The sequence below is a fragment of the Physeter macrocephalus genome, chromosome 7 (assembly GCF_002837175.3).
Source record: "Physeter macrocephalus isolate SW-GA chromosome 7, ASM283717v5, whole genome shotgun sequence".
Taxonomy (NCBI): Eukaryota; Metazoa; Chordata; class Mammalia; order Artiodactyla; family Physeteridae; genus Physeter; species Physeter macrocephalus.
The window spans coordinates 66,336,492-66,346,369 of record NC_041220.1 but is presented as its reverse complement, the minus strand read 5'-3'; positions in this window follow the sequence as shown (position 1 = coordinate 66,346,369).

The window sequence follows — 9,878 nt, the reverse complement described above, 5'->3', positions numbered from 1 at the left end:
TTCTTCCCTTTCATCACTTTAGGTATATCATGCCACTCCCTTCTGGCTTGTAGAGTTTCTGCTGAGAAATCAGCTGTTAACCTTATGGGAGTTCCCTTGTATGTTATTTGCCATTTTTCCCTTGCTGCTTTCAATAATTTTTCTTTGTCTTTAATTTTTGCCAATTTGATTACTATGTGTCTCAGCGTGTTTATCCTTGGGTTTATCCTGTATGGAACTCGTTGCACTTCCTGGACTTGGGTGGCTATTTCCTTTCCCATGTTAGGGAAGTTTTTGCCTATAATCTCTTCAAATATTTTCTCTGGTCCTTTCTCTGTCTCTTCACCTTCTAGGACCCCTATAATGTGAATGTTGTTGCGTTTAATGTTGTCCCAGAGGTCTCTTAGGCTGTCTTCATTTCTTTTCATTCTTTTTTCTTTATTCTGGTCTGTGGTAGTTATTTCCACTGTTGTATCTTCCAGGTCACTTATCCGTTCTTCTGCTTCAGTTATTCTGCTATTGATTCCTTCTAGTGTATTTTTCATTTCAGTTATTGTATTGTTCATCTCTGTTTGTTTGTTTTTTAATTCTTCTAGTTGTTTGTTCTTTAATTCTTCTAGGTCTTTGTTAAACGTTTCTTGCATCTTCTCGATCTTTGCCTCCATTCTTTTCCTGAAGTCCTGGATCATCTTCACTATCATTATTCTGAATTCTTTTTCTGGAAAGTTGCCTATCTCAACTTCATTTAGTTGTTTTTCTGGGGTTTTATCTTGTTCCTTCATCTTGTACATAGCCCTCTGCCTTTTCATCTTGTCTATCTTTCTGTGAATGTGATTTTTGTTCCACAGGCTGCAGGATTGTAGTTCTTCACGCTTCTGCTGTCTGCCCTCTGGTGGATGAGACTATCTAAGAAGCTTGTGCAAGTTTCCTGATGGGAGGGACTGGTGGTGGGTAGAGCTGACTGTTGCTCTGGTGGGCAGAGCTCAGTAAAACTTTAATCTTCTTGACTGCTGAGGGTGGGGCTGGGTTCCCTTCCTGTTGGTTGTTTGGCCTGAGGCAACCCAACACTGGAGCCTACCTGGGCTCTTTGGTGGGGCTAATGGCGGACTCTGGGAGGGCTCACGCCAAGGTGTACTTCCCGGAACTTCTGCTGCCAGTGTCCTTGTCCCCACTGTGAGCCACAGCCACGCCCCGCCTCTGCAGGAGACCCTCCAATACTAGCAGGTAGGTCTGGTTCAGTCTCCCCAGGGGTCACTGCTTCTTCCTCTCTGTCCTGATGTGCACACTAGGTTGTGTGTGCCCTCCAAGAGTGGAGTCTCTGTTTCCCCCAGTCCTGTCAAAGTCCTGCAATCAAATCCCAGTAGCCTTCAAAGTCTGATTCTCTAGGAATTCCTCCTCCCGTTGCCGGACCCCCAGGTTGGGAAGCCTGACGTGGGGCTCAGAACCTTCATTCCAGTGGGTGGGCTTCTGTGGTATAAGTGTTCTCCAGTCTGTGAGTCACCCACCCAGCAGTTATGGGATTTGGTTTTATTGTGATTGCGCCCCTCCTACCATCTCATTGTGGCTTCTCCTTTGTCTTTGGATGTGGGGTATCTTTTTTGGTGAGTTCCAGTGTCCTCCTGTCGATGATTGTCCAGCAGCTAGTTGTGATTCTGGTGTTCTCGCAAGAGGGAGTGAAAGCATGTCCTTCTCCGCTATCTTATTCTTGCATGATATTTATGTTTCTGAGTAAAAAATTATAGGTTGCTGTCTAATACAGTTGCCATGAGCCACATGTGGCTGCTGAGTACTTGAAACACGATGAATCCAAGTGTAGAGAGGCTTGCTTTTGTTGGCTCCTGGGACATGCTGAGCTTTCCCCTGCTTGAGTCTCGTACTGCTCGAAGTCCTTTGCTCTGACGGTGATTGGCTGTGGTTCAGCTCACCTCCTCAGAGAGGCTGCTCCTGTCCCCAGGCATGAGACAGACTCTAGACTGTATCACCCTGTGCTCTGGGGCTTGCCGATGATGGGCAAGGGCCCAGGAAGGAGGGTCCAGATGGAGCGGCCCCACTGGAAGGCCCGGGAGTGTCTGACGGGGTTCGTGGCCTGTGCAGAGGGGTGATTGCGAGGTCATGAGAAATGGCTGGACCACCCTGGGACCGTGCAGGGTCACAAGGCACCGGGAGGCCGGTCGACGGCTGCACAGGACCTCAGGGAGAGGGCGAGCTTGGAAGGGCGCCTCCGGGCCAGGGGTTCTAAGCTAATGGCAAGGTCAGCCGGTTCGCCCCAGTGCCCATGGCGGTTCCCCACCCGACGGCGGCCCAGGCCAGCGCTTTCCAGGTACCTTCCAGAACCGCTTAGCCCACGAGGAGGGTCATTCTCGTCCCAGGGGCCCGGCCCAAGGTCACAGAGCCAGCCGGTGGAGGAGGCGGATTTGAACCTGGAGCCGGGCCAAGGTTACCAGGCCTTTCTTGGCAGGTCAGAGCCAAGGCTGCCCACACCGTGTATCCCAGGGACCAGACTGGCCTGCGGACCCGGTGGCGGGGGCACGGGGTGCTGGGGCATCTGGGAGCCTGTCAAAGGGCTCAGCCTTTTATTCTATTCAGGACTTAAATGAATTGGATGAGGCCCACCCACATTGGGGAGGCCAAGCTGCTTTACTCGGTCTACTGATTCAGATGTTAATCTTATCCAGAAGCACCCTCACAGATATACCCAGAAATAATATTTAACCAAATATCTTGGCACCTCATGGCCAAGTTGACACATAACGTTAATCGTCACAGGTGTGAACATTTTAATGACAGACTGCTTTCCAGGACGGAGCATAGTTGTTTCACTAAAAACTCACCAGCTTGGAGTACAGTCATTTCTAATTTTTGCTAAAGGTGAACAATGGTGCTTCCTTGCTATTTTAATATGCATTTCTTTGATTAGCATCTGCCCTACCTCATTTGTAAAGTAAGGAAATTGAGGTCCAGCTGGGTGTGTAATCTAGTTAATGACACAACCAAGACCAGAACCCTTGATCCCTGGCTCCATCCACTGTCCTTTCCAGTTTTTTCAGAACAAACTAGGTTTGTTTGGTTTGACTATAAACAATCCCTGTTTCTCCTGCCCTCTTTTCTTGTTTGGCAAACACACCCTGAGGTGACCCCGGCACCCAGTGATATCCTGCCTCCTGGTGGCCACACCTTTGTGTCTTTCCCCTCTCCATGTGTTGCAGGCAGGACCTGTGACTTGCTTTTGAGCAATAGAATACGGCAAAGGTGATGGGGTGTTACTCCTGTGATTATATTACATTATATAAAATCCCATGTTAGTAGAATGGAACAGGAGATTCTCTTTGCTGGCTTGTGGAAACAAGCAGCCATGTTGAGGGAACCCACATGGCAAGGAACTTTGGGTGTCCTGTAGGATCTGCAGACAGCTTCCAACTGATGGCTATGAAAAGCCAGGGCCTTCACTCATAAAGGAAATAAATTTTGCAAACAACCTGACTTAGCTTGGAAGCAGCTTCTTGCAGATGTAGTTGAGCCTGCCGGTGAGAAGGCCTCCTGGCCAACACCTTGACTGCAGGCTTGTGAGACCCTGAGCTGAAGATCCAATAAAGCTGTGCCCAGACTACTGACCCACAGAAACTGTGAGATAATAAATGTGTGTTGTTTTAATCCACTCCGTTTGTGGTTATTTGTTTCACAGCATAGAAAACCAACACACTGTGCTTCCTGGAAAACTTTTCATTTTCTTATTCCATTACTCCAGAAAAGTCTGGATTTCCATCAGTGAGTACAATCTGGAGAAAAGTTCAGATATTTTAGTGAATACATATGACCCATGTATTTACCTTGCCTGATTCATTAACTGAGAGACCACGTATACTAATGAATTCACATTTATATCTGTCTGACATATCTTGTGAAAACAGTTAAAACTCAGCAAATGAAGTATGTGTTGTTCCCTCCCCTTCTTTGTGATTAAAGGTAAACAAGGACTCTGAGGCTTCAAAATAACTCAGAGAGGACGAGTTAGCGCCCTGGGGGGTTACTATGTATAGGAATATATTGTGGAGAGGAGCCCCTGAAGACCATCTCTCCAACCAAAGGCAAGGGTGGGGCTCATAAAGGCAAAAGCCACAAAGCTTCACAAGGTAACGTGATGGGTCAGTTTAAACAAGTCCTTGGCTTGTCAGTTCAGGATTGGTTGGTTGTAGTGGGGCTTGGAGTGTCAATGGCTGAACTCGGAGTTCCTTCCTTGAGTCTAGATAGCATAGTCACAGGTTCACATCAGGCCCTTCTCACTCTAATCAGTTTTCTGGGAAGCAGTTGCTCTGGCTTCTTCAGGGGCCCTCACTGCTGTTTACACCCTTCAGGCTCTGTGTTCTGTGGGCAAGTCCTATTTGCACACTCAAGGCTCAGAGAAAATTTCCTTTATCAGTTCGCATAGTGAATTAATAGGGGGTTGGTTTCAAGGGGGTTTTAATTTAAAAGGAATTTTTTTAATTGCTCTAGGAAGAAATAGCAAAATCATGACTCTAATCCAGTGATTTAGCCTTAACTGCTCATTAAAATCATCTGGGGAGCTTTTAAAACATAGGATGCCTGTGACCCCACTCCAGAACGATTAAATCAAAATCTGAGTAAGAGTCCACGCTATCAGAATAAGGCTCCCCAGGTGATTCTAACGTGCAGCCAGGCTCCAATACTGCGTATCTGATTGGTTTACCCTGCAATAGGGAAGGGTGATTATTTGGTAAGACATTAACTGCTACTTGTACTAGTGTAACTGTAAATATGAGAGGCCAGTTCAGAAACCTCACATTTTCAGATTTAGATGAGGAAACTGCCAAATAACCCCAAAGAGTATTACCAGACACAAGAAAGCCTTGTGTCAGATTGAACATATATACTTCTCCACTTGGATATTTAATGGTCATCTCAAAACTTAACATTTCCAAAATAATATATTCCCCCCGCAAATCTATTCCTCTTATGATCTTTCCTAGCTGATTAAATGTCAGTTTCATTCCACCAGTTTCTTATGCAAAAGACAACAAAAACACACACCTGTTTTTCTTGTTTCCCACAACCCATCCTTCAGCAAATCTTGTTGACTCTACCTTCAAAACACGTCCAGAATTGAACCCCTTCTTACTCCTCCACTGCTGCCTCCCTAGTCTAAACTATATGATTTCTCACCAGTCTCCCCACTTCCTCCCTTACTTATATTGCAATGATTCTCTAAGTTTTTGATCGCAGGATCCCTTTATGCTGTTAAAAATGATTGAAGATCCCAAAGAGCTTTTGCTTATGTATGTTTACTGTATTAGAAATTGAAACTGAGAAATATTTTACTTATCAATCATTTTAAAATAAAAACTATACTTACATGTTAACACAAATAACATATTTTTAAACTTTTTATTTTGCAATAATTAGAGACTCAGAAGTTGAAAAATAATGCCAAGAGATCCCAGGTTTCCATCACCCACCTTCCCTCAGTGGTGACATCTTACTTAACCACAGTACATTATCAAAACCAAATTGATAATAAATAACATATTTTAAAGAAGATTAATTATATATCCGTACAACAAACAAGATTCCATGAAAAGCATGGCATTTTTACATATTTCCAAATCTCTTTAATATCTGGCTTAATTGAAGACAGCTGGATTCTCATAACTGCTTCTGCAGTCAATCTGCCGTGAAATGTTTTGTTGGCTGAAGTATATGAAAAAATCTAGCCTCATACGGATATATATTGATAGCTGAAAAAGGATGGACTGTTTTAATAGCCTTTTCAGATAACTGTGGATATTCTTCTCTTTGATACTATAGCAAAAGTTGACAAATGGTAGTTCTTAAAGGTTAGTATAAATGGGGAATTTGAAACTATATCAATAAACTTTTCATGCTGTCAATACTATACAGGCAAAGACCACCAGGAACATACCTATAATTGAGCAAAGTTAGGTTTGCTGAATGTTCCAGGCCAGCTAATGGCAGCCACAGCTGATAACAGAGGAACACCCAGAGGAACCACCCAGCTGAGCTCAGTTAATCCACAGAATTGGGAAACAGAATAAATAGTTATTGTTGTTTAAAGCCACTAACTTTTGGGATAGTTGGTTATCCAGCAATAGATAACCCAAGACATTTGACAATCGCAGGAATTAAAGTTTCACCGTGTTAGTCCATGAAGGATAGGTCAGGAAGGGCTCATACTTCCCAGAAACATTATTTTCTAAGAATATACCAACAGTCTCTTCCTCTTGTGGGATTTTTGACATATCTTCAAGTTATAAATATTCTGGAGGTTTGTTTTCTAAGCAATTACTACTGCTGCTGGAGAACTCACATGCGGTTATAATTAGGGTTGCATAAATCTCTAACAATCGTTGCTTCAAATTTGAATGTTTATTTCTGTAGAACTCAAAACCTCCTTTTACCCGTGTTTTAATGATTAAAACCAAGTCATAAATTTCTTAATCTTTGGGTTAGTATCTTGAAATATTTCCCGGGCACAGACTTCAGACACTAAGCATAACCTCAAAACCACTTCTCAGGCAGGTGTGCGCTGGACTGCTCGAGGCAGGAGGTCAGTGCTCCCAGAGGCAGCTTAACTCTGTTTTCAGAGAGATGTACATGTTAGAAAGTTTTCCCTTGTCTCAAACATCAGCCTGGTACGAGGGTCAGGAGTCAGAAGACATGGATTTTGATTCCCAGCTATGGGGTCTGGGAGGTCATCTGAGCTCCCTGCCATCCTGCTCTTTAGGAGGCGGGGGCCATAAGCACCCACACAGGTGTGTTGATTCTGGGGGCTAATAAACTCAAAATCAGAAACACAGAATTGTCTTGACAGAACCCTCTTCTTGGTCTGAAACTAAAGGACACAGGGCTGAATCTCTATTACTGACCAATTATAAATCATTTTATGTTTTTCCCAGCTGAAGATAATTTTAGGTGTTCATTTTTTGTAAACATTAGATTCATTATTATATTTTAATTTTAACTATTTCAAATGTACTCACTTGGATTTTTTTTTCTTTTTTACTAAAGTTGTTTCTATGGTATCTTACGTTTATGGCAAAGGATACTGATTTTTCAATTACAGCATTGAGGTAATGTTTTCTTTTAAAATAAGAGAGTCCAGGGACTTCCCTGGCGGTTCAGCTGTTAAGACTCTGCGCTTCCAATGCAGGGGACGTGGGTTCCATCCCTGGTCAGAGAACTAAGATCCCACGTGCCGTGGGTGTGGTCAAAACATTAAAAAATAATAATAAAAATAAAATAAGAGATCCAGAGCTTGAGAAACATCAGACTTGCAGACAAAGTCCAGACTGTATGATCCAGCCTGTGCCCATCTCTACAGTCTCGAATCTGAGCTGCTTCCAAACACTTTCTAGCCACTTGGGTTTTCCTATGGTTCCCCCAGGTATACCCTACCTTTCACATACTGGTTCCCTGATCCTGAATTGCAAGTATCCCACCCAACTCTCCCCACCTGTTGGCCTAGCCTCATTCTTTAAAACCCAGCTCAAATGGCTTCTCCTGTGTGAGGGCTTCTGGGAACCCATCTTCTCCTCAATCCAGTTTTCCTTGGGTTCCTTCCACTAAATCCCAACTCGCACACTCACAGTGATCCACTTACGTGCGAGCTCCACCAGCTCCCTAGTAACAGAGGGCAGGTTTCATACCCTATTCACATTGTGTCTCCAGCAACTGGCCAGACACTCCACAAATATCATTTGAGTTAATGAATATTAATAAGGGTCAAAAATTTCCTTGTTTCTAGGTTGGAATCCACCCTAGGATACAAATTCCTACAAGTGTTTCTAGGAAGATTAACAAAACTGTATCACACAGAACCCAACCTAGTCATGGCAACAAAAAAAACCCTTTTTTTTTTTTAACAGAAAGATAAAAACAAGCTACACAGATTTTTATGTAAATGATAATATGCTGGTGCTTTGAGCACATGGGGAAACGTACCCTCATACATTGCTGGCAGAGGTGTAAATTGGTGCAAAAAAATGCTCATTCTCTTTGACCCAGTATTTCCACTTCTGGATGACTATTTTCAGAAACACTCTCAAGAGTACCAAAATCACATGTACACAGATGTTCTTGGCAGCATTGCTTGTAATAGCAAAAAAAAGTTAGAAGCTACCCCAAAGTCCATTAATGAAGGATGGGGTAAAAAAAAAAAAATTTATGAAACACTATGCAGTCATTAAAGAGAATTATCGACCATTAGCTGTGGTTACTCCTGGGGTGTGCATTTATGTGGGACGTTCACTTTCTGTTCATATAGTGCACCATCAAAGTTTTCAGTGAAATTCTGGAAAAAAATCTAATTGGCAAGGCTATTATTATTCAGTATCCTTTAAGGTTTTTCTTATGATCATGAGATACTTTAAAATATATTTAATTAATTTATTTGGCTGTGCCGGGTCTTAGTTGCGGTGCACTGGATCTTTGTTGGGGCATGCAGGATCTAGTTCCCTGACCAGGGATCGAACCCGGGTCCCCTGCATTGGGAGCGCTAAGCCTTAACCACTGGACCACCAGGGGAGTCCCATGATCATGAGATACTTTTGTAATTAAAAAAATACAAATAAACCAAACTACAGTTTGATGTTCCTTTAAAAAAGGGCCCCTACACCTCAGTAAATGATATTTTTAAAGCCACTAGATGTCACTCTGAGCAAATGCTCTGTATCATAGCGTGGCTGTTAGAAAATGCTGATCCCTCATCACCAACTAGCTAGAAGTAGAGACGTTATCTGGTCTCAGGGAAACGCTGGCTTTGGGGAAGAGTCCCTGCAGAGCTCCAGCAGGTGCCGCGCGGTGTGCCAAGGGGTGCAAGTGAGGAAAGGTGAGACGCAGACTCTGGACACCTGAGGGAGGCAGGGCTGGACCTGGACCCTGAGCTGGGAAAGGGATCCTCCCAGCAGAAGCGGGGCCCACCGTGGCCACGGTCATGCAGGGTCGCCTTACTTCTGGGCCATGAATTTATGTGTATTAGCTGCCTAGCCTTGACAACTGATTTTGCTTCCAAAATTTCTACCTTCAGGCAAAACCTTTCCAGCACCTAGGAAGGAGTTGTGGGGAAAAAAAGAAAATCCAGCCCAAATCTGATCAAACTTCTGGATCTACCTAGCAAATGATAGGCGCTACAGAGCCCAGAGGAATTTGTGAAATAACAACAGGAGCTTACAGTCAGCAAAACCCAGACTGGGGACTCTACACAACCAATAACCTGGTTTCTTCAACAAATAAATTATAAGGAGACAAATAGAAAGAGATGAAGGGGAAACCCTTAAATTAAACGAGGCTTAAGAGCCCTGTCAACCAGCTGCAACATATAGAACTTATTTGGATCCCTAATCAAAGAAAACTGTTGAAAAAAAATCAGATGTGTGAATACTGACTGGATATTTGATGATATTTCGGAATTACTGTTAAGTTTTTAGGCATGATAATGATATTAAAGTTTTTTTGTTTTTAAGTCCTTAGAGAAACATACTGACATATTTACTGGGATTTGTTTCAAAATAAGGGGCAGTGTGAGAGGCTATAGATGAAATCACACTGGCCCTGAGTTGATCACTGTTGAAGCTGGGTGATTACATGTGTTAATTATACTGTTCTTTTTACTTTTTTGTTTGAATTTTACTATAAGCATTGTTTAAAATTAGACATCAGCGTTAAGATGGGAGGAATAAATGACATCCTTGCCAAAGCAAACAATCAGAGAAACTTCCTCAGGGCACAACTAGAGCCAGATGAGAACCACAGCAGTCAGTAAATTTCCCAGTGGACAAGAGTTAAACAAACACAGATCGTTCATCAGTTCTGTGACATTTGGGAGGGGAGATTAAGCCTCAGTTTCCTTATCTGTAAATGGGCATCAC